Source organism: Heterodontus francisci, chromosome 36, assembly GCF_036365525.1.
Source record: "Heterodontus francisci isolate sHetFra1 chromosome 36, sHetFra1.hap1, whole genome shotgun sequence".
Taxonomy (NCBI): domain Eukaryota; kingdom Metazoa; phylum Chordata; class Chondrichthyes; order Heterodontiformes; family Heterodontidae; genus Heterodontus; species Heterodontus francisci.
In genome coordinates, this window is record NC_090406.1 from 9,536,559 (window position 1) to 9,561,625 (window position 25,067).

At 42.8% G+C, this 25,067-nt stretch overlaps 1 protein-coding gene across 6 annotated transcripts in view; it reads right to left on the bottom strand.

The window, feature by feature from the left end:
- Positions 1 to 25,067, bottom strand: part of LOC137351573 (guanine nucleotide-binding protein G(I)/G(S)/G(O) subunit gamma-7) — a 231,760-nt gene that overhangs the window by 187,107 nt on the left and 19,586 nt on the right. For 4 of the 6 annotated variants that reach the window (XR_010969519.1, XM_068016125.1, XM_068016130.1 and 1 more), the window contains exon 2: positions 13,187 to 13,251. The exons of 1 other annotated variant lie outside the window; for it this stretch is intronic. The gene's annotated coding sequence lies outside the window, so the exon portion shown is untranslated. Of the gene's footprint in view, positions 1 to 13,186; positions 13,252 to 15,093; positions 15,140 to 25,067 lie in introns of all 6 variants that reach the window. One more of the 6 variants, XM_068016126.1, reaches the window with a different exon arrangement.

Sequence of the window (25,067 nt, forward strand, 5' to 3'; positions counted from 1 at the left end):
ATTCTGATACACTATAGCACATGGTACAAGGAAGCAGCATCTGTTAAACTCCAGAAAGCTTGTTATGGAAAGATAATACTGGAGCCTATCTTTCCTCAGTTTCACATTTATTATACAGAGTAAAAGGATTACAAACATGTAGCTCCTCACTCAGAACCCTCCACCAGTCTCAGTAAGTGTCTGCTTATAAGTGCTCAAGTAGGACCCCAATTAACACCCTCTACCTGCATATAATCAAATTGATACACAATTAACAGATTCCCTTCTTTTATAATACGTGGATTAATACACTCAAACATTTCAAAATAAATTCCATATTGGGTACAAAGTATTACATTGCGAGATGCCCCTCCGCTAGCACTCCCAACAATTTTTGTACTAGCATTTCTTTTTGTGAAACAATCCGATAGCTGGTGACTTGCATCTAGCCCATTGTTACAAAGGTTTCCATTTTTTTGTTAAAACTTGAGAATCGATATTTCAAAAATTGAAAAGGATTCCACGGATGCTGGAATCTTGAAGTTGAACTTTGGGTCTTTTTCTGAAAAGGAAGGTCAACAGAAGGTTGACCAGTAAACAAATCTTACTGGAAAGCATCTGTTTGCAAGTAACCCAGCAGAGGGTTTGTGCTTGTGACTCTGAAAAGGATGTTTACAAGGGAATGACAATCTAAGATTTATGGCTGTCATACGACTTGCCTCTGGAAAGGTTTTAGTTTCATTTTGAACTGTTAACAAAGCGAGTTGGTGTTTGGCCAAGAACAGAAAGAAGCTTGCTTCCTGACCTGCCAGCAGAACAGATGACGACAGATATCTCTCGCTTTGAAGAATTCCTGCATTTGAAGAAACTCTGCATGTTTGCAGAAACCTTGCATCTTTGAAGGAATTTTGCATCAAATGTGAAAATTTAAACTTTTGCTGCACACCTAACGTAAGACCTATGTGAAGCCTTCTGTGCTGAAAGCATACCCAAACGGACTATCAACCTCGCTTGGAAAGAACTGTTCTAGGAAGATTCCTAGTGGCAGCTGCCTATTCGCCTTTGGGACATCTTGCCAAAACAAAGGACTTCCATACCTTCTTTTCAGTCTAAGTTTTTTTTATTCCTTCCATTTCTTTCTAACAGCTGTAAACAAAAATCCCTTTTTTTCCAGTTACCTGGTTGTGTATGAGTACGTTTTTGTGAGGGCTAGGATAAAAATAAGGGGCTTTAATATTTCAATTTGTGCGTACGTCTACTTCATTATTGGTTAAGACTTGGTTTATAATAAACAGATAATTTTTTGCTGTATATTAAAGAAACCTGGTTGGTCTGCTTTATTCTGGGGAAAAGTAGAGTATCTGATTGTTTCGGTAAGTGGGAAAATTTAAATATATGTTGTGACCTGTGGAGAAGTGGGACTGAACAGTGCACTCCTCCCGCCTCAGTCATAACACCATTTAAGTTTGGAGATATCCTATCTCTCCAGCATGTTTCAATCCAGCAAGGTCAATACATAGTCTTTTCTCTCACACGTTTTGTAGAGTGTACACTGTCCCACAAAGAACGATTATCCACATAACATTCAATTGGTATCTTATCTCCAATATGTCCCTTGTTCAGAGTTTCACCCAAAATATTTGACAAATAGAACCCAATATCCACTGCCTCCACAAGACCCAGTGTTTTCCACAGCTAAAGTGCTTTTAACGACTCGTCTTATTTTCTTAGCCTCCCAAGCTTAAGGACATTCCCCATTTTCACCCATCAGAAATATTATAAAACCAGCTTTACTCAAATACCCATTAGCAAGATTGGCATGTGAAGCATCACTAAAATTATTAGCTTCATGTTCTTTGGGTCACCTAAGGATGGGAACTTCAGTACACAGTTTCTTCAGATTTAGCTTTTTTAATGTTTTATTTGCCTTTGAAACAACCGAAAGTTGAGAATGTTTTATCATCGTGCTTAACTATGGCACATCAAAACTAGCATCAGGCCTAGCCTGAGAGCACACCCAGTTTAACTGACCAATCAAGCCTCGCAATTCCTCAGTCTCTGCTTTAGATAGATCATCTTTCTCTGATGGCCTAACATGATTAACCGGGATGGGAGTAACACACTCTAAATAGGATTGTTGACTTTAAATTATTCCAGACTTAGTCTGCTTAATATCTAAACCAATATATTTAAAGGCCCCACAAGCCTGACACCCAATCTTAAATTCTGCCCTAATCTTAACATTTCTCAATATCAGCAGTACCACCCTATAAGAAATCATCAACGCGCATCATGAAGATGCCTGAAAGATTCCCTTTATGATACCAACATTACAGGATCTGCTTTTAGTTGAACACAACCAATTTTCAACAAAACAGATCTCACCAATACCACACGTTGGAAGCATCATTAAGGCCATAGACACATTTGTTCAGATTCCATAGTTTTCTTTCTGCATCAGCTGCCTCTTTAGGTGGTTTCAGAAACACTTCTGTCTGAAAAGTATCACCCTGTAGAAATACAGCTTTTGTGTCAATGGATCTACACACCCATGAATATGTTGGCCAAAAGAGCTAAGATGATTTTCATGATTACTTTTCTAGCTGTAGGAGTCCACTCTAACATCGGTATCACCCAGTTGTTCTTCAAAACCCCTTGCAACTAGCCTTGCTTTAGCCTTATAAGTTCCATTAGGAAGGACTTTTCCAGTACAAATCCATCTATGTGACAAGGCTGGCTGTCCCCTATCTGGTACCTCAGAATAAACGCCAAACTCTCTCCAACTCTCTAATCCCTTATGTTTTACTTCTCTTATTAGTTTATCCTCAAGTTTATTGGCAACCACTAAAACTTAACGATCATGAGGACTTCAGCTTCTAGTTCTATTCGGAGACTGCTCTCTAGCCATCATTTCAATGTGGAATCTGCTCAAACTACGATCTCTATTAGCACTGTGATGTCTTTTGGGACTACTGCCAGAAGATCTCCCTCGCACATTATCTCCAGTACGTGACCACTTCCTTACACAAGGATCACTTCTAGGCCCACTATTAAAACTGGCACTGCGCTTTCTTACTCCACGCTTTCACCCCATTCTGCCAGTCCATGGACCTTGCTTCTTGGCCATCATCTTGAACATTCAACCAATATTTAAACTTGCCTGTAGATTTTCCAACACATCCCTCCATTTTTTAGACCCCTCTGGAACATACGTTATCCAAGTACCTACTTGGGGCAATTGTCCTTTGGATGCAATAGCTCTTTCTTGAGCGTCATGATCCCTCACATTACAATCCAACCCTTGATCTACCTCATTCTGTTCCTCAGGACCTTCAACACAAGAGTATTTGAGGTACAAGGTGCAGCATTTCCCTCTATCAACTGCTCAGATTCTGAGATTTTGTAATCAACCCCAATCAATCACGAGGAATGAACCTCAACAGTTTGATTCCCATGCTGGATAACTACGGTCTTACCATCACGACCTTACCCTTACCAGGGCACTTCCATTCCCTACGACCTTCTCTTTTATAATACACCAAATTTCCTGAATTAAAATTCTGCCTCAGATGGCCTTATACGATGCCTTAGAGCTCTCCGCATTTTCTCAGAGACCTCAGCCTTGATGAAAGCCAGTCACCCTGTATGTAAAGCATTCAAATATGCAGAAAAAAAATGGAACTAACTGTTGCACAGTACAGAAGGCAATTTGGGATTCTGCCCATAAATCAATTGATAGGGACTATATCCTCCAACCATCTGAAGTGAATTCTTCGCATGAACTGCCCATGCCAGGGCAGTTTGGCTGGTCAGCTAAGATTAAATGCAGCATTTCATCAATCACTGCGTGATTCCTTTAGTGATGGTCATATATTTGACGTGCCTAATTTACAGGGTCAGGAGGCCACACCAGGAGAGGCCAGCAGTATGGAGACATGAGAACGTGGGGGCTAGACAGGTTGTCTGTCGGCCCTTACTGCAGGGCCAACCCATACAGACGGTGTAGTCAATTGCCTTTGCAACCCTAAACTCGATACTTGGTGGAGAGCAATGAGAGTTGGGCACATCACTGTTCAGGTCTGTTGGCCATCTTGGGCTAGGCCAAGGGCCAAAAGGGGGCAATGAAGGGGTTAAGTAGACACAAAATGTGAATTAGAAAAGGCAGCTCAGCAGAATATAGTCGTCAGGATGGGTAAAAGGCAAACAAGGGCAAAAGGCAGATTAGGGAGTGAAGGTTGATAGCTGGGATTGGTGCAGGCTTCACAAATCAGCGAACTATAGAATGTTGACTAATGTGAAACAAAGATAATGGACTCAGGCTAGAGACAGCTGGAGTGGGCATTGATAAAGACTAGAACGGTGTATTCATTAGAGTGTACGATCAATCATCCATTGGTTGACCATATTTCGTGGGAAGAACAGTATAAGTTTGTGTCTTTGTGTGATATCAGAGCACTATCTCGGACTGCCCGAGGTGGACTCCCCTTGCATATGCTTGAATAAATGATCAAAACCTGTAACTGAATCTCCTTGTGTGGTGATTCAGTTGTCCCACAACAATCAACCACTGCGTGATTCCTTTCACAGAGCCCACTGCTGAAAGGACTTTCAGCTGCAATATTCATAATAGGTAAATTGGCCATTGTAAATTGCCCCTAGTATAGGTAGGTGGTAGGGGAATATAGGGACAGGTGGAGATGTGGTAGGGATATAGGATTAGTATAAATGGGTGGTTGATGGTCGGCACAGACTCGGTGGTCCGAAGGGCCTGTTTCAGTGCTGTATCTCTAAATAAAATAAAATAAATGTTCATGTTTTCACACGTCTCTGAACTCGTCATTGGCAAATTCCCCTCCATTATCAGTCAAAAAACTTAGCTGAGGCCCCAAGTCCAGTCCCTATTCATTTCTCCATAATTTTGTCTATAATCACCCTTTTGTCCTTGCTATTTATTATTGTAGAAAGCAACTAGATTTAGTCTAGGTCCATAAAATGAGAATTAAAATATTCTCGTCTTTATCACAAACCTTTAAATCCATGGCAACTACCTCATTAAAGCCAATGGTAGGCTGACAATAGGACGTGATGGTGTCTTTCAATACTTTTTACTCATCTCTATTTATCCTCATATACTCATCGACTAAACCTGCATCCGGTAGCAGGGTTTTAAATCTGACAAGGTGAGAAAACTGTGTAACTTTAAAACAATTTGTTTTTTATCTCTGATTCTTAACACCTGATGCCATTAATACTGTTCGAACACTGACTAGAAACATCAGGTTTTGTTAAGGGTATACAATAACAAAGTGATTGACAACACAGCCGGCAGCTGACGTCATCAGATTGCGCCAATCTGCGCATGTGGCTCATGCTCTCTGCGCATGCGCTGCGTTCCGCATTGCCAGGACTGGTTAGCGCATGTGCAGATGAAGTCATTGTGCAACACGGGCAGAGAGCAGGGGTGGGGCAAGCAGGCAGAGAGCGGGGTTGGAGGAAGTGGGAAGAGCGCGGCTGAAGACCTTGGTGGTGGTGGGTGCACACTTCTCCTCCCCCGTCTCGCCCTCCGCCATTGTGTGCTGCCATGTGTTTAGGTTGCCTTCGTGCGATTATTTGAGCAGCGTCATCTTTAGTCCTGGCAGTTGCCTGATCTCGCAGACTGACGTTTTAGTGGCACAGGCTGCATTTGTGCATGTGCCCCTGCAGTGCCACCTAGTGGATGCATTGTCAGCAAACACAGCCATACAATAATGCCCTGACTGGGTAAACTGCAAATTCACTGACTTTCCAAAAACAATTGCCTTATCCTGCTCCACATCAAGTTTCATTTGTGTCTTTTTCATGGAAGGCTTAATCAACAGTAAAGGTATCTCACTCGAGACTACATCAGTATTGATAAAGTGACTCCTGACAACGCAGCAGCCCGCTGAGGCCATCAGTGCGCTCCAAGCTGCACACATGCGCAAATGGTCGCCTGCACTCGGAGATGCTGCCGATGCGCAGCCTACGTCTTGCCAGGTTGAACTTTGCATGCGCAGGAAAACGTTCTCCCCCCCCCCCCACCCCCCCGCATCGGCCTCTCACTCCAGGCCGCTTGCTCCCCGCTTCCCCCCCACCCAGCCACCATACACTGCGGCCACTCGCTCCCTGCTTCCTCCTCCCCACTTCCAGCCACTTGCTCCCCGCTTCCCCTCTCCGGCTGCTCACTCCCCGCTTTCCATCCCCCCACCCTGCTCTCAATTCTCTGCGTCGGGTTTTATTTCGAGAACTATGCCCCTCCACTTAGGGCAATTCATTGAATAATGATATTTTGAGTCACATCTGAAGCACTTATTAACTGTTCCTTGGGCATTCCTGGGATTCATTCACCTATGACTGCTGTTCCAATTCTGTCTTCCACCGTAATAGACCTACTTACGGTGCTTTCATCCTCATTCCTCCAGTCTTTAACTCTTCCATTGTACTTGTGCTCGTTTCCAGGATCTGGACAATTTTGAAATCTAGTAAACATCAAGTCCTCCATTCTTTGCGTCACGGCAGAATGCCCGGTTTGTTTCACCAGGGCTGCAGGAAATGACTGTTCCCCCAGGAATTTCTCTAAGGCAACAGACATTGGATACAACAGGGAGTCTTTGTCCAAGAACTGAACCCCAGTTACAACCAGAAGCCTGTCCATTTGCGACACCCTAGCACAATCTAGCAATTTAAATGTTAGCACTGAACCAGGGATCTCCAAATTGAATTTCCTCAATCTTCTATACAGTCTGTTAAAGTCCAGGATACATTCCTCCATTGAATAACCATCCGTTTTCTGAAATCAAAAACTGACCATGCCTCATATGCATTCAATAGGTCATCTTGCTTATAAATTTCATCCAAGAATTCTAACAAAAGATCCAACTGACGAGCATCCAGTTCACAAAATGCTTTACTTCTAATTTTACTTGTTTACCTTGTTTCTTCATTGGTAGAGATGTAACCAGTGTCCGCTTCGTTGTTCCACAGGTCATATGGTTCAGACTTAGAACATGAGAGGGTAATCATACCCTGACAATTTACACTTGTTTTCTGCCATATTTTCCACAACCGTCTGAGATATTAGTTATCTACGTAAAAAAAAAAATCCTAGTTTCCAACCTTCAGCTTGAACATGTTAGCAGAGGATGGTTGCCTAAACTCCAAAAAGCTCATTATGGAAGGATAATACTGAGCCTATCTTTCCTCTGTTTCACATTTATTGTACAGAGTAAAAGGATTACAAACATGTACTTCCTCACTCAAAACCCTCCACCAGTCTCAGTAAGTGTCTGCTTAGAAGTGCTCAAGACCCTAATTAACACCCTCTACCAGTATTAATCAAACAATTGATACTCAACTAACAGATTAACACCTGCTCCCAACCTCTTCCCAAAACAAAGGATTCACCACACAATCTCATTGGGGTTGTACACTGTCCATTTTTCTGGACATCACTTCCTTGCAGAGCAGAAATACAGGTCAAGTGTCTGTCCTGAACTGGAAACAATGTCGTGTATAGGGAAAGTGTAACTTTCCTTGCAACTCTTTAAAAACTCAGTGAAGACGAAGATAATAAATAAAAGTTTATTTTCACACTAAACAAACTGCTTTCCAAATCAGCTGCTCTAAATGTGTACAATTGGATTATTCCACTGTTTACTCACTACAGGACACATAATACTGTACTGTGATGGATATCAACTGCCAAATGGAAACATTAATTTCATCGTATGAAATACTGCGAGAACTTTTTTGCTGGACACTACCAATGACTTTTTGAAGAAGCAAAACGGAAGAGCTGAAAAAATGGTTATTTATTTGCATTCTGAGAAGACAAAGGCTGAGTGAGACGGAAGAATATTACCCTGTTTAGCTAGATTTAATTAGCGAAATTGGTGTTGGCAATAGTGGTGATCAACACCCTTTGCCTTTGAAAGAGCCAAACTCCCCTACTGAGTATGTCTGATTGAACTCGAGTTCAAAGACCCCTCTAGAAGTTGCTGTTTCAAACAAAGAGATGGTCCAATGACATGACAGGAGTCAAGGGTTATGCGGAGCAGGCCAGAAAGAGACGTGAGGCCTGGGACAGATTAGCCATGATCTTATTGAATGGCAGGACAGGCTTGAGGGGCTGAATGGCTTACTTCTGCTCCTATTTCTTATGTTCTTATACCTGCTGGTAACAGAGGTTTTTGAATTGTGCCTCAGAGAAAGAAAGGAGACTGTAGTTTTGAACTCCACGAGAGGAATTTCTCGGTCCCCCTCTCCCTGCCTCTATCTATCTCTAACTGTGGCAGCTTCTACGCCTCAAGACTACAGACCTTTACAGGCAACCACTAAAAAGACAGACAAAACCTCTCTTCAGCCTTCTAGTACCAGAGAAGCAAGTGTGAAATTGTGCACGTGCACCACCACCCTCCCCACCCCCCCCCCCACCCCCCCCCCGACCCCCCCCCCACCCCCCCCCCGACCCCCCCCCCGAGAACTCCAAGACTTTAACTTCAATTAAGGACATTATATTAAGGACAATATTCGTATTCCATTTATTACCAACTCTACTTCAACCTCCCAATTCTTTCTTCCCCTCTATATCTATTTGTGTGTGCCTCTTGTCAGCATGTGAGCGTGGATGCATCGCATATTTTGGCAATTTTAACCAGTTTAGAGTGATAAGGTTAATAAATTTACATCTTTCTTGTTTAAACCCAAGAAAACCTGTCTGGTTGGTTCATTTGCAATCGTAATTAATTAGAGTGCAGCGAGCAAGGGCTCACTAAGGTGGTAAGCTAAAAATCACTGTTTAAAAAGATAAACCGTGTTACGGCCAAACCAGAGAAGGGGCGAGAGGGGAGCCAGAGATCCCTTCCTCACGTGGTTGTAACAGTACTAATTATGGAACAGACATGCGCACACAAAATCCTCATCAACACCAACTAAAATCTTTAGTATACCAATTGATTAACAGCATTTCATATTTCATTATCTACCATCCATTTAATTCACAAGCAGCACTGTACAGTAATATTTTCAAGAGCACTAACTCAGCAAAAATATCTACTCAGTAACCCATAAGTACATCCAAATGTAACTACACAAGTTTTAAAATTGATCCACCCATATTCTATACTAAGTATTGTAATGAGTGATAAAGCGAGAAGGACTATTTTTGTAATTGTTACTGTAACAGTGACAATACATGACTCATTTAGAACATTTAAGCCAAGTTGGTTTTAAATAGCAATCTGTACATACATTTGCCTTTTTCCTTTTTGTAGGCATAATGCAACAAACAGGTCTGAAGTAATTTTTGCACATTGATTGAATGGTAATGTGTAGTTTACAGTACTATGCTTTCAAATGCCATCAAAACGCATTTGAACTGTTCACTAGATTTTCACAAGTTGCAGACAAATGTGTTTTCTTTCATGTCAAGAGCACCACCTACTGGCTAACTCAGATATATACATCACTCAAATTCAGGATCCTAGGGGATTACCAAACCTCCAATAAAACCCACCAGATTCACAATTATTAAAAATGTATAAAAGTTAGTTAAAACCAAGTTTTAATATAGTTCTTGCAACTGTTGGATTTGGATAGCTTATTAAACGATCACTGACTAACACAAGCAAATGGACCGCTAGCACTACCTAGAACTGTACTCCAGGGAAAATATTGTCAATTATACTACCCTCAATGCAGCCCAGTCCCTGCCAGTCACGGATGAGCTGGACGAACAGCCAACAAAATCGGAACTCAGTGATGCCATTGATTCTCTAGCCAGTGGAAAGGCCCCTGGAAAGGACGGCATTACCCCTGAAATAATCAAGAGTGCCAAGCCTGCTATACTCTCAGCATTCCATGAAATGCTTTGCCTGTGCTGGGATGAGGGAGCAGTACCACAGGACAGCGCGATGCCAATATCATCACCCTCCATAAGGACAAGGGTGACCGCGGTGAGTGCAACAACTACCGTGGAATCTCCCTGCTCAACATAGTGGGGAAAGTCTTCGCTCAAGTCGTTTTAAACAGACTCCAGAAGCTGGCGGAGCGTACCTACCCTGAGGCACAGTGCGGCTTTCGAGCAGAGAGATCCACCATTGACATGCTGTTCTCCATTCGCCAGCTACAGGAGAAATGCCGCGAACAACAGATCCCCCTCTACGTTGCTTTCACTGATCGCACCAAAGCCTTTGACCTCGTCAGCAGACGTGGTCTCTTCAGACTACTAGCAAAGATCGGATGTCCACCAAAGCTACTAAGTATCATCACCTCATTCCACGACAATATGAAAGGCACAATTCAGCATAGCGGTGCCTCATCAGACCCCTTTCCTATCCTGAGTGGCAAGAAACAGGGCTTTGATCTCGCACCTACACTGTTTGGGATCTTCTTCTCACTGCTGCTCTCACATGCGTTCAAGTCTGCAGAAGGAATTTTCTTCTACGCAAGATCAGATGGCAGGTTGTTCAACTTTGCCCGTCTTAGAGCGAAGACCAAAATACGGAAAGTCCTCATCAGGGAACTCCTCTTTGCTGACGATGCTGCATTAACATCCCACACTGAACAGTGTCTGCAAAGACTCATCGACAGCATTGCGGCTGCCTGCAACGAATTTGGCCTAACCATCAGCCTCAAAAAAACAAACATCATGGGACAGGACGTCAGAAATGCTCCATCCATCAATATTGGTGACCACGCTCTGGAAGTGGTTCGAGAGTTCACCTACCTAGGCTCAACTATCACCAGTGACCTGTCTCTTGATGCAGAAATCAACAAGCGCATGGGAAAGGCGTCCGCTGCTCTGCCCAGACTGGCTAAGAGGGTGCGGGAAAATGGCGCACTGACACGGAACACAAAAGTCCAAGTGTTTCAAGACTGTGTCCTCCGTACCTTGCTCTACAGCAGCGAGGCCTGGACAACATAGGTCAGCCAAGAGCGACGTCTCAACTCATTCCATCTTCGCTGCCTCCGGAGAATCCTTGGCATCAGGTGGCAGGACCGTATCTCCAACGCAGAAGTCCTCGAGGTGGCCAACATCCCCAGCACATACACCCTACTGAGCCAGCGGCACTTGAGGTGGCTTGGCCATGTGAGCTGCATGGAAGATGGCAGGATCCCCAAAGACGCATTGTACAGCGAGCTCGTCACTGGTATCAGACCCACCGGCCATCCATGCCTCCACTTTAAAGACGTCTGCAAACTCGACATGAAGTCCTGTGACAGTGACCACAAGTCGTGGGAGTCAGTTGCCAGTGATCGCCAGAGCTGGTGGACAGCCATAAAGGCGGGACTAAAGAGTGGCGAGTCGAAGAGACTTAACAGTTGGCAGGGAAAAAAAAGACAGAATTGCAAGGAGAGAGCCAACTGTGTAACAGCCCCGACAACCAATTTTATCTGCAGTGCCTGTGGAAGAGTCTGTCACTCTAGAATTGGCTTTTATAGCCACTCCAGGCACTGCTCCACAAATCACTGACCACCTCGAGGCATTTACCCATTGTCTCTCGAGACAAGGAGGCCAAAGAAGAGAGATTAAATTATTGATTCTATGACAAAGAAAACATGCAAGACATGAACATTTTTATAACGTTATTAAGCAGAAAATAGCTGTTTTCTCCCTTAACTGTACTGCAAAATATGTAGATTTTAATGTGTCACCTGGCTGCAAATGGTTCCAGAGCCTCCAACCTGTCCTCACAGGCCTGGAATTTCCTCCTTGGGCACAACCAGCTGTTAAGAGCTGAAAATGTGTCCAAAGTTGCCCTAATTTTGTAGATGTCAAGTTACGCCCAAGTATCTTCCCAATCTCATTACAGTATGTCCAGTCTTAAAGTCGGGGAACTGGCCAGTTTGGTTGGCAGAGATTCATTCAGATGCAAGGTTTGATGGACGGATATAAATGTTAGAGACTTGAAATACTGTAGATATGCAGGTACGTACCAACAGTCAAAATTTCTCGAGCTTTTAAGCCACTTGGTTGGTTTGTGCCCAGATTGTGGGTGTATCTATGGCGCTATTTCAAAGTTACTAAATTATTTCATCTAAATGTGCAAAGTAGTAGAAAATATTGAAGATAAATGGACTTACAGTTAAACAAAAATAACTTCTCCCATACACCAAGACACCAACTCTAGCCAGGATACATGGATACCAGCTGCTTTTTCTGGAGGCCATTCTTTGTGCACAAGTTGAGATGGTGAGTGCAAATTGTCTACTTGCCTGTGCAAGGCATAACAACTGAACACAATCCTGTCTTCATCAGTCTGCTACATATTTCCAGCAGTGTTTTGGATAGTAGTTAATAGCTTCCCTCTTTTTGCAGTGCCCCAAGATTGTGGGTACACAACAGTTAAGAATAGAATCTTGGATCTGGCTTCCTATGATTTACTGCTTCATAGGTAGTGACATTGGTGACGCAACAAGGTAAGTTCTATTCTGCCCGTCAATTTTCTTCTTTTCCTACACCCCTGAAAGAACCAACTCCTTGCTGGGGTATAGTTCCACAGGAGCCAGGCATCATCCACTGCTTTGCCCAAGAAACTGCCATTCATGCATGAGCTTAATAATAGGGTTTAGCAGTCTATACTTTGGGTGCATTACAGCAAAACCAGTTTCACACCACGCATATGCATCAGTAAGGGCTGTTAGTCAAAAATCAAAACAGAAGTCTGGCCAATTTTCTCCCTAAACAGTGGAACTGAGACCAATTGCAATCCTTGGATCAGAAATCAACCAACTCAGTATAGAGCCATTATCAAACATAAGAGCATCTTTATCTTTACAACTCAGCTACTCATTGAAACATCAAGGTAAACAAGGTTACTTAATAAAGGATATAAAATGCAGCCCCTAAAGAGAGAGTATATGAAAAATAACAGCATCCAAGACTTCTGAATTTCACAGATATAGCAATCCCTCTTTCTGGTTATGCCGAATGAAGGACACAAATGCATGCTGTTCACTGTTCATTTTCATAATGGTGGCTAGGAAAGCAGACATGTTCCACGTTAGTCTGTGCCACTATTACTAGTAAAATAGGCATTGTAAATCCTAGTCATAGCCAATGGACTAACAGAGCTACAATATTTACAGTTCCTTTTGCAATTGTTAAACACAACTAACAATGCTCATGTTGCATTTTCAAACCACCACAAAAGGATTCCACTTTAATAACTTTATTTAAAATACTGACCTTATTAGCTGATCCAACTGGAATAATGAGCCTTTACTTTATGCTCCAACAGAAACGAGCACTTCCTGGAAATGGCAAAAAATAAAATTCATCACAGAAAGAATATTTTAAAATATAAAAGTATAAAGGGATAATTTATTGCAAAGCAAAACCTCTACCCATGCAGTTATTTTAAAGCCATCATTGTGCATGCTACATTTTATCAACTATACTTTTTATATAAAACACACACACACACTCCCACAGTAGATCAACTAGTGCCGACATGCACACACTTCCAGCAGGAATCACTGGATAGTCATCAAGGGCAGGAACCCTAGCCTGCTGCCAACGGCCTATTTCATACCAGGTCAACTACTGCGCCTACCGCCCCAAGTGAGATTGGGATGAACTCATCCACTTCTGAGCTGTATTTCTATTCAACTATTCAAAGCATCATAGTTAAGTCAAGCCCATAACCAATTACACAAACCTCTCAACAAGATTTACTGAATTACAATCATACAACTTGTATTTACAGAGCACTTATATAAAAAGTAGAAATAATCATCCCAAGGTGTTTCACAGGAAGTAATCATCCAAAATTGAAACCAAACCAAAAGAATTTCCCTCTCCTAGTTTAAGAGTTCGGAGTTCAACTGCAATCTCTGGAAATGCTACCCTCGCTGCAGTAGCTAATTCAGCATACTGCAGGAATTAAACTAGGGGCTTCTGGGTGTTATACTTATTGCTAAACCTGGAAGTGACTGTTTTTACCCACTAACCTATTAGGAAATCCAACTTTTAATTTTCAACAGATTGTTCATTAGATCACGAACTAGGAAATCTCTAAAATGGACCTACAAGCAACTGCAGAAAACACCAGTTTTGTCAGAGGGTTTTTTAAAACAAGGAAACATTTGCAGCCTATATCTTTACATCTCCTGTGTTCTGAGAAGAGATTTATTGCCAATGAGAGTCAAAAATATGCATTAGACTCAAACATTACTTCTGCACTTATCTGCATCATTTTCTTCCCTCCTACAGACTTCTGCGCAAGCATATGCACAATTTATTAAGCTGCTGAGTACAAACTAGAGAACAGGTATAATTCATTGCACCTAAGCTCTATAAAATTTACTACAAACTCTAAAAAGTTCACAGATTGGACAACAATCTCACTTGAAGTACCTAGAACTGTAACTGTGCTGGGCAAGAACACATTTCAGTCAAGAACCCATACACATATTGATAACTGTATATATATATATTGTATATCAAAGGCTACTGATGACATCCAAGATCAGTTGCATTAGTCTAATTAAGTGAAAGTTGCCAAAGTTGTGGGTGTTCATATAGACATCCTACCTTTGATAAACTCAGCTCACAGGTGGTAATGTTGACACTCAAGGTCTCCCCATCTAGCCGTATCTTCCACAACCTGCTCTGCCCAAACCAGTCACCTGTGCTTCTCACATGTCACTTCCACTACTCTTCTGGCACCTTCTCCATGTAGCACTTCTTCATTTCTACACTTCTTGTTACTACCTTCCTCAACCACCCAAGGCTCACCAAGGTTTTTTCAAAGACATCCTCTCTCAGCTTTGGCATAGGGAGAAGCTTCATCCTCCATCTCATCTCCTTTCTCCCCCACCCCTCTGAATTTGCCACCCTCCTGGCTACTCTAAACCTCTCCCACATGTTCTCCTAGTTATCCATATTCACCACAATTTCCTTGCCTTTGGTTCCAATCTCTGACCGGCTTTTTCTATCCCTCATTGCTCATGTCCCCTACCTTGCTCCAACTTCAGTTCATTCTGAAAACATCTAGGGGAGAAAAACTCCACACCACTTAAAAGTGCATTTCTGAACTATCCAACATTTGGCTCCTCATTGGCTGTCAATTTGCTCAACCGCTAACTTATCACCTTTGGTGTCTTTGATCTTCCTGGTGTGGCCTCCATCCTTGTTCCCCTAGGTCCAAAAGAACACAATTGGTTTAACATTCCATTACCAGATCTGATTGGACCACATTAGCTTCTATTGGGCCTTGGCCTTTCGACAAAACCATCCCACTATTCTAGAATCACCCCGGAGAGTAAAGATATCCCCTACCCACCACTTCTTTTCTCGCTAATCAACCAGTTTAAAATCGCCATTCTGTCCTCTCCACTTGTCTTGAACAAAAGTGGGGAGCTCATGGACCATTTATCAAGATGGAGGCCAGTCATCTCTGCTCCTTTCCTCCTTCCCCATCAAGCCAAATTTCCCCAGCCCTGAACGCTTCTCCCTACCTCCAAAATCTAGCACCATGCTCTCTACAAGCTCATCTTAATGAGACCAACTTCTGCCCTCTTGATCCCATTCTCATCCAACTGACCACCCAACCTCCCTGCCTAGCTAGCTGCCATTGCAAATGGTCCCTCAGCCTAATACTAATTCTTCTCCCTTTCAAAATACACCATTTTCAAAAATATCTATCCACAACCTTTGTCCTTGCAAAATACTGCAACTTCACTTTCATCTCCAAATTACTTAAGTACAAGGTCACCTCCATGCCCATATTCTCCCAAACTCCATTTGATTCTCCTTAAATCAGGTTTCTATACTTCTACAGCACCAAAACAGTAGTGAAGTCTTGCTTCAATTGTATAGAACCTTAGTTAGACCGCACCTGGAGTACTGTGTGCAGTTTTGGTCCCCTTACCTGATGAAGGATATTATTGCCATAGAGGGAGTGCAACGAAGGTTCACCAGACTTGTTACCAGGATGGCGGGACTGTCCTATGAAGAGAGATTGGGGAAACTGGGCCTGTATTCGCTCAGGTTTCGAAGGAGGAGAGGTGATCTCATTGAAACCTACAAAATACTTAAAGGGATAAACAGGATAGTTACAACTAAGGTGTTTCCCCTGGTTGGGGATTCTAGAACGAGGGGACACAATTTCAAAATAAGGGGGAAGCCACTTAAGACAGAGATGAGGAGAAATATCTTGACTCAGAGGGCTGTGAATCTTTGGAATTCTCTACTCCTGAGGGCTATGGAAGTTCAGACATTGAGCATGTTTAAAGTAGAGATTGACAGATTTCTAAATACAAATCACATAAGGGGATAGAAGATTAGTTCAGGAAAAGGGCATTGAAGTGGAAGATCAGCCATGATCGTACTGAATGGCAGGGCAGGCTTGATGGGCTGAATGGCCTACTCCTGCTCCTAACCCCACAATCACAGCTAGTCGTTGACTGTGACTACAGTGCATTATCAATATACTACCCCTGCTAACATCATCCCCAAACATGGGCTCCTATATTTATATTGATAACATCCAGATTTATTTCCGTGTTACCAGAGATCTAATAAGTAAACATTGGGAAAAATCAAAGCCATCATTTTCTCCGCCACAAAAACTTAATTTCTCTCTTCTGAACCTTGGACTGAACCTCCATATACTTTTTGACCCAGAGCTTAGTTTCCAACCTTGTATCCTCTCCATATATATTTGACACCTCCAAACTCAACTATTCTTACACTCTCCTTACCAGCATCACTTCCTCCATCCTCGAAACTTCAGCTACTATCCAGGAATGCTGCACTGTTAGAGAAACTATCCCTCAGTCAAAAGCAAGGTTCCCACTGCTTATTCAGATGATTCCCGGATACAAAGGGTTAAGTTACAAGGACACATTGCACAAATTTAGCTTGCACTTCCTTGAGTTTAGAAGGCCGAGAGGTGATCTAACTAATCCTTTAAAATTAATACAATAAAAGTTACAGAAGAACTATTTACTCTGGTGGAGGAATCTAGATCAGAGGCATGATCTTAAATCTCAAAAGGCTATGGATACAGGGTCATTTGAAATTTTCACAACTGACACCGACAGGTTGCATCAAGGGATATGGATCAAAGGCAGGGTTAAATGGAGTCAAGGTACCGATCAACCATGATCTCACTGAACGGCAAAACTGGCTCACTCCTGTCCCTATTAAAGATCCTAAGGCACTAAAAGAACAAAGAATTCTTCCACTGCTGTGGCTGACATTCTTCTTTCAATTACCACAAAAAAAAGGTCATGTAAATCACATTGCTTGGTGCTTATGTGATCGCAAGCAAAACAGCTGCCGTCTGCACCTACGGAACACTCTGCACGTAATGTAATTCATTGTGTGAACTACCTTGAGACATTCAAGAAGTGACAAGGTGCCATATAAATGCAAGTTTCAACTTTAAAGCCCCTATTTCACCATATGCTTTTGAAGAGGGATAAAACATTCAAAGTATGAAATCGACATAAACTAGGAAGGGAAAAGGCAAAAGTATCAACATAAGCTATTGTGCCTAAAAGGAAAATGTTATTTGCATTCAATAGTATAACACAATAGCGTTATAATAGCACTTTCTACAGTTTAAAAAACTTTCACAATATTTCATATGAATAGTTTGTAAAATAAAAAACATCCTATATTCAGCATGAGGTTGATAAGTGAAACAATAAACTTGGGGAGGGGGTGATGTAAAGAGTAATTGAAAAGCAGTAACCATTTTGTACCACATGTCTGCATGAACGACATGTTAAGACAATCACCAAGCTTCTCTTTTCTTTTGTGCAAGGACCCAATCACAACCATTTGGCAATTTTAATTCAAAGAAGTTGATGAAACGAAGACACTAAGAAAAGACAACATCCTGAGTTCTGGCAGCATCTCTATAAGCACTAGCTGCCAAAAGGTTAACCCCAGTCAATAAATTGTCATTTCATACAGCTGGCATTCTTGGGTACAGCAAAACCCCAAATACAAACCAGAGTTCCTGGGGCCTGATGGCTTTATTTAGCCTAACAAAATATTGTGCATTATTGTAACTAACCTTTATGGATCTGCAATGTCACCAATTCATTAAGATAGTGAAAGGCAGGATATAAAGCTTCCAGTAAGTATATAATTAGGGCTCCATGAAACAAATGCTGTTCTTAAATGATTCAGAATGTAACACACCAACATAGTCGGAGTTACAAAACTAATCAGCAATTCAGGTAGCATCGTACCAACAGCGATGAAGGTCAAGTAGTTTATACAATCATCTGACTTCTGATTCATTTACCGCTTTGTAGTACCACCATGTATGTACACTTATAAAAAATGGTACATTACATACTGTTGACGAGTTATAGAACAAAACTCTTGCGGAATTTAATATATTTTACTGCCAACATGTTTCATCCTTCAGATCCATTAATTACTGGTTAGCAAGACAAAATGTTTTTTTTTTTGCAATGAGTTACCAGGACATGCCATGTACACAGAAAAAGGACAAATTGCTCAGGGCTGTATCATCTCCCACATATTTGATTACTGGAAGACTGGAAGTAGTATTGCCAAAGTACATACAAATGGAACCCAACATTTGGTGGATCAGAATATCTTAAACATAGAACAGTACAGCACAGTACAGGCCCTTTGGCCCACGATGTTGTGCCGAACCTTTAACCTACTCTAAGATCAAACTAACTACCTACCCTTCATTTTACTATCATCCATGTACCTATCCAAGAGTCGCTCAAATGCCCCTAATGTATCTGCTTCTACTACCACCGCTGGCAGCGCATTCCACGCACCCATCACTCTCTGTGTAAAGAACCTACCTCTGACATCACCCCGAAACCTTCCTCCAATCACTTTAAAATTATGCCCCCTGGTGATAGCCCTTTCCATCCTGGGAAAAAGTCTCTGACTATCCACTCTATCTATGCCTATCATCTTGTACCCCTCTATCAAGTCACCTCTCATCCTTCTTCGCTCCAATGAGAAAAGCCCTAGCTCCCTCAATCTTTCTTCGTAGGACAAGCCCTCCAGTCCAGGCAGCATCCTGGTAAATCTCCTCTGCACCCTCTCTAAAGCTTCCACATCCTTCCTATAATGAGGCGACCAGAACTGAACACAATATTCCAAGTGTGGTCGAACCAGGGCCTTATAGAGCTGCAGCATAACCTCGCGGCTCTTAAACTCAATCCCCCTGTTAATGAAAGCCAACACACCAAACGCCTTCTTAACAACCCTATCAACTTGGGTGGCAACTTTGAGCGATCTATGGACATGGACCCCAAGATCCCTCTGTTCCTCCACACTACCAAGAATCCTGTCTTTAAGCCAGTATTCCGCATTCAAATTCGACCTTCCAAAATGAATCACTTCACACTTTTCCAGGTTGAACTCCATCTGCCACTTCTCAGCCCAGCTCTGCATCCTGTCAATGTCCCGTTGCAACCTACAACAGCCTTCCACACTATCCACAACTCCAGCAATCTTCGTGTCATCGGCAAACTTGCTAACCCAGCCTTCCACTTCCTCATCCAAGGTCATTTATAAAAATCACTAAGAGCAGAGGTCCCAGAACAGATCCTTGTGGAACACCACTGGTCACCGAGCTCCATGCTGAATACTTTCCATCTACTACCACCCTCTGTCTTCTATGGGCCAGCTAATTTTGTATCCAGACAGCCAACTTTCCCTGAATCCCATGCCTCCTTACTTTCTGAATGAGCCTACCATGGGAACCTTATCAAACGCCTTGCTAAAATCCATATGCACCACATCCACTGCTCTTCCTTCATCAATGTGTTTTGTCACATCTTCAAAGAATTCAATAAGGCTTGTGAGGCATGACCTGCCCCTCACAAAGCCATGCTGACTGTCTCTAATCAAACCATGCTTTTCCAAATAATCATAAATCCTGTCTCTCAGAATCCTCTCCACTAATTTGCCCAATACTGACGTAAGACTGATTGGTCTATAATTCCCAGGGTTATCCCTATTCCCTTTCTTGAACAAGGGAACATTTGCCACCCTCCAATCATCCGGTACTACTCCAGTGGACAGTGAAGACGCAAAGATCATCGCCAAAGGCGCAGCAATCTCTTCCCTCGCTTCTCGTAATATCCTTGGGTATATCCCGTCTGGCCCCGGGGACTTATCTGTCCTCATATCATTCAAAATTTCCAGCACATCCTCCCTCTTAACCTCAACCTGTTCGAGCATATCAGCCTGTTCCACGCTGTCCTCACAAACGACCAGGTCCCTCTCACTAGTGAATACTGAAGCAAAGTATTCATTTAGGACCTCCCCTACCTCCTCCGACTCCAGGCACAAGTTCCCTCCACTATCCCTGATCGGCCCTACCCTCACTCTGGCCATCCTCTTGTTCCTCACGTAAGTGTAGAACGCCTTGGGATTTTCCTTAATCCTACCCAAGACTTTTTCATGTCCCCTTCTAGCTCTCCTAAGTCCATTCTTCAGTTCCTTCCTGGCGACCTTGTAACCCTCTAGAGCCCTGTCTGATCCTTGCTTCCTCAACCTTAAGTAAGCTTCCTTCTTCCTCTTGACTAGCTGTTCCACATCTCTTGTCATCCAAAGTTCCTTCACCCTACCATCCCTTCCTCGCCTCATCGGGACAAACCTATCCAGCAGTCGCAGCAAGTGCTCCCTAAACAACCTCCACATTTCTGTCGTGCATTTCCCGGAGAACATCTGTTCCCAATTTATGCTCCCCAGTTCCTGCCTAAGAGCATTGTAATTCCCCCTCCCCCAATTAAATATTTTCCCATCCCGTCTGCTCCTGTCCCTCTCCATGACTATAGTAAACGTCAGGGAGTTGTGATCACTATCACCGAAATGCTCTCCCACCGAGAGATCTGCCACCTGGTCTGGTTCGTTGCCAAGCACCAAGTCCAACATAGTCTCCCCTCTAGTCGGCCTATCTACATATTGAGTCAGGAAACCTTCCTGGACACACCTGAGAAAAACTGCTCCATCCAAACTATTTGCACTAAGGAGGTTCCAATCAATATTAGGGAAGTTGAAGTCACCCATGACAACAACCCTGTTACTTCTGCACCTTTCCAAAATCTGCCTCCCAATCTGTTCCTCCATGTCTCTGTTGCTATTGGGGGGGGGGGGGGGGGGGGGGTCTATAGAAAACTCCCAAAGTGACTGCTCCTTTCCTGTTTCTGACTTCCACCCATAATGACTCAGTAGACAAACCCTCCTCGACGACCTCCCTTTCTGCAGCTGTGATACTATCCCTGATTAACAATGCCACTCCCCCACCTCTTTTACCTCCCCCTTCCTATTCCTTTTGAAACATCTAAACCCCGGATCATCCAACATCCATTCCTGCCCCTGTGATATCCACGTCTCCGTAATGGCCACAACATCGTAGCTCCAAGTACTAATCCATGCTCTAAGTTCATCACCCTTATTCCTGACACTTCTTGCGTTAAAACAGACACACTTCAACCCATCATACTGGCTGCAACTTTGCCCTGTCAACTGTCTCACCTTCCTCACAGACTCGCTGCACTCGGTATCTGCCTGTTCAACAGCTACCCCATCCACTGATCCGTGGCTCCGGTTCCCATCCCCCTGCATCTATTTGCACATTAAATGATTTTATGTACAAATAAAGCAGGAATAAACATATCCATGAATACCCACATACCTAGAGTAAAAGATAATCCAACACACTTAATTGCAGCTATATTCCCATTACAGCCCTAGCTGAAAATGCTTTTTGCTTATTTACATGTTATCATTCAGTGACACTACTCACAAACACATGGTCAACTTCCATGCAAATACAAAAAACATTTAACTTTTTTCCTCTCACTACTCGACGCCACTTGTGCTGTCAGATTAATTTTTGCACAAGTCTAAATTTTCTCTAGAACACTGGCAAGATGGAGGCTGCCCTCTTATGCTTAGATTAAAAACTACATGCTTCAGAAAGTGCTAATTCTGCACCCATCTCCGGTACGTGATATGCAATATTTATGTTCTTTTTGACCCCGAGACAAGCTTTTAACCCCACATTTAGTCTGTTACCAAAAGCCCTCCTGCCATAGTATATCGAGGGGCTGAAACCCATGTAAGACCTCTTGGTCTGCATGTACCAGAGAAAGTTGGACATGGAATGTAAATGTGCATCATAAATATAACCTGTAATGGCAAGCGTAGTGAGGCACCTAATGTACTGTATTAAAAGAAAATGATCTGTTTTGCACTTTATTGTAATTTGAATGATGTAATGTATTTTTACAAATTTTATAAATAAATATTTTTGAAAGAAAAAAAATCTACTGTTACCAATGCTACTTCTACCTTCACAGCATTGCACATCTGCACCCACTAGAGCCAAAACTTCTACTCATGCTTTAGTCATTTTCCAACTTGATTTCTCCAATATAAGTCATTGGCTTCTCCAGCTCTACCCTGTATAAATTAGATGATCTAATCCAGACCTCTACCATTCATATCCTATTCCACACCCCAAATCACACCATCTTTGAGTTCAAGGAGTTTAAAATGCTAATTTTCAATCCCCTCCATGCCCTTCGCTACTTATGTAATCTTATCCACCCCTACATCCCAGCATAAATATTTTACTTCACCACCTCTAGTTTACTGTGTGTTCCCTACTATAAACTCAATTATGAAACAGCCTTAATTCAGCACAGCCCTGGACACAAATACTGCTGCAAAACCACTCCAATTTACTGCCCCTCCCTCACCTTCAAAAGCCTCTATGTACTGGTGGTGGAGGGAGTGAATGTTTAGCATGGTGCATGGGGTACTAATCAAGCAAGCTCTTTTGTCCTGGATGGGGTAAAGTTTCTGAAGTGTTGTTGGAGCTTACTCATCCAGTCAAGTGGAGAGTATTCCACTACACTCCTGACTTGTGCCTTGTAGATGAAAGGCTTTGGGAGAAAGGCTCTGGAGAGTCAAGAGGTGGGTTATCTGCTGCAGAATACCCAGTCTCTGACCTGTTCACATAGCTACAGTGGCTGGTCCACTGTAGCTGGTCAATGGTGACCCCCAGGATGTTGACAGTGGGGATTCAGTGATGGTAATGCCGTTGAATGTCAATGGGAGGTGGTTAGACTTTCTCTTGTTGGAGATGGTCATTGTGTGGCATGAATTTTTACTTGCTACTTATTAGCCCGAGCATGCATGTAGTCATGGGCTACTTCATTATCTGAGCAGCTGCAAATGGAACTGAACACTCTGCAGTCATTGGCAAACATCCTCACTTCTGACCTTATGGTGGAGGGAAGGTCTTTGCTGAAGCAGCTTGGGCCTATACTACTGCCCTGAAGTAATGTCATGGGGCTGAGATGTCCAGCCTACAACAAACAGCCATCTTCCTTTGTACTAGGTATGACTCCTTGATGTCACCCTTAGTCAAATGCTGCCTTGATGTCAAGGGCAGTCATCTTCACCTCTGGAATTTAGTTCTTTTGTCCATGCTTGGACCAAAACTGTAATGAGGTCTGCAGCCGAATGGTCCTGGTGAAATCCAGACTGAGAATCAATGAGCAGGTTACTGGTAGTGCTGCTTGATAGCACTGTAGACACCTACCATTATCTTGCTGATGATTGAGAGTAGACTGTTGGGGTTACAATTGGCTAGATTGCGTTTGTACTGCTTTTTGTGAACAGGACGTACTTGGGCAATGTTCCACTCGTTGGGAAAAACTTCGAATCTGACACTATGAGCAGAGTGCCACATTGCAGGACTCAAGTGAAATGTAAATTAAATAGTGCCATTTCTACATCATTGTTCATACTTGCAGGCAGGTGTTACCAAAATAGCAGAAACAGAATAACTATTTTCAGGAAGTACACACTACATATAAAAAGATATTGGGCCAGATTCTGATGGAGCAGGGAATGTTGTGACATGCCACATTGGCTAGATTTATTCATGCACGTTAAAAAGGATTTTTTTTTTTTTTTAAATTGTCCAAAGTTGCTGAAAGTGAGAATTGATAATGGTGCAGTGAGGGCAACAGGGCATATAATCAGACTATATACTTTGAGCCTTGGTGAACAATGGGGGCCAACAGTGTATCTCCTTAACCAATGAGATTAAAAGGATCCAGAAATAAGAGGAAGGAACGAGAAGGTGGGAATAAAACCACACTTAGAATTGTTTACATTCTGGGCAAGAGGGGTTGACTGGCAGTCATTCACAATTTGCTTGCAGCCTTCAGTCTTGAGACACAATGTTTTGTGCCATGGTGGTCAACTCTGTTAAACATCGCCTGGCGTGGCTCAAGAGCCTGAATCTGGCATGGAAGTCTCTGCTGCACATGAAAACAGTGGGCTGAAAAGGTGCTAAATTCACTGGCTTCTCTGTTCTCTGAACCCTCTTCTCATCCAACTGAGCTTTCAGTTTCTCTTTGCCTCTTCCGATGCCTCTCCGGACAGCCAAAGGTGCCCATCAGCAGCTATCTCCCAGTTGTCTGTCGATGTCCGCCATCTTCAGATCTCGCTTGCAGGTGCATTTGTAGTGGAGGTACGAGGGTCCAGCAGGTCATAACCCAGTGGTCAGTGGCATATGGTAGTCATCCATCCGATGAACGTGGCCGATCCATTGCAGATATCCCACCAAGAGATGCCAAGGATATGTCTGAGATAGCAAAAGGTGGAAACTCATCATTAAAAGTGTACTAGACTTAACTTTGTGGCAAATTTAAATGGTCAATTAATGTGCAAATGCAGATACTTCATGGAAATCACGGGGATGCTATTTTTGTGAAGTTCTGCAGTAGCACACATCAACCAGCATCTCGTGACGATTCATTAATCATGTATTTCTTCCTTGCTACTGGCTAATTTGCACAGCAACTAAAAATGTATCATTCAGATGCCGTTGGCCTTTTTTGAAAAGTTGGTTTCATGGGATGTGGGTGTCATTTGTAAAGCCAGCATTTGTTGCCCATCCCCAACTGCCCTTGTGAAGGTGTTGATGAGCTACATTCTTGAACCACTGCAGTCCATCTGGTGCGGGTACATCCTCAATGCTGTTAAGGAGGGAATTTCACGATTTTGATGCAGTGACAGTGAAGGA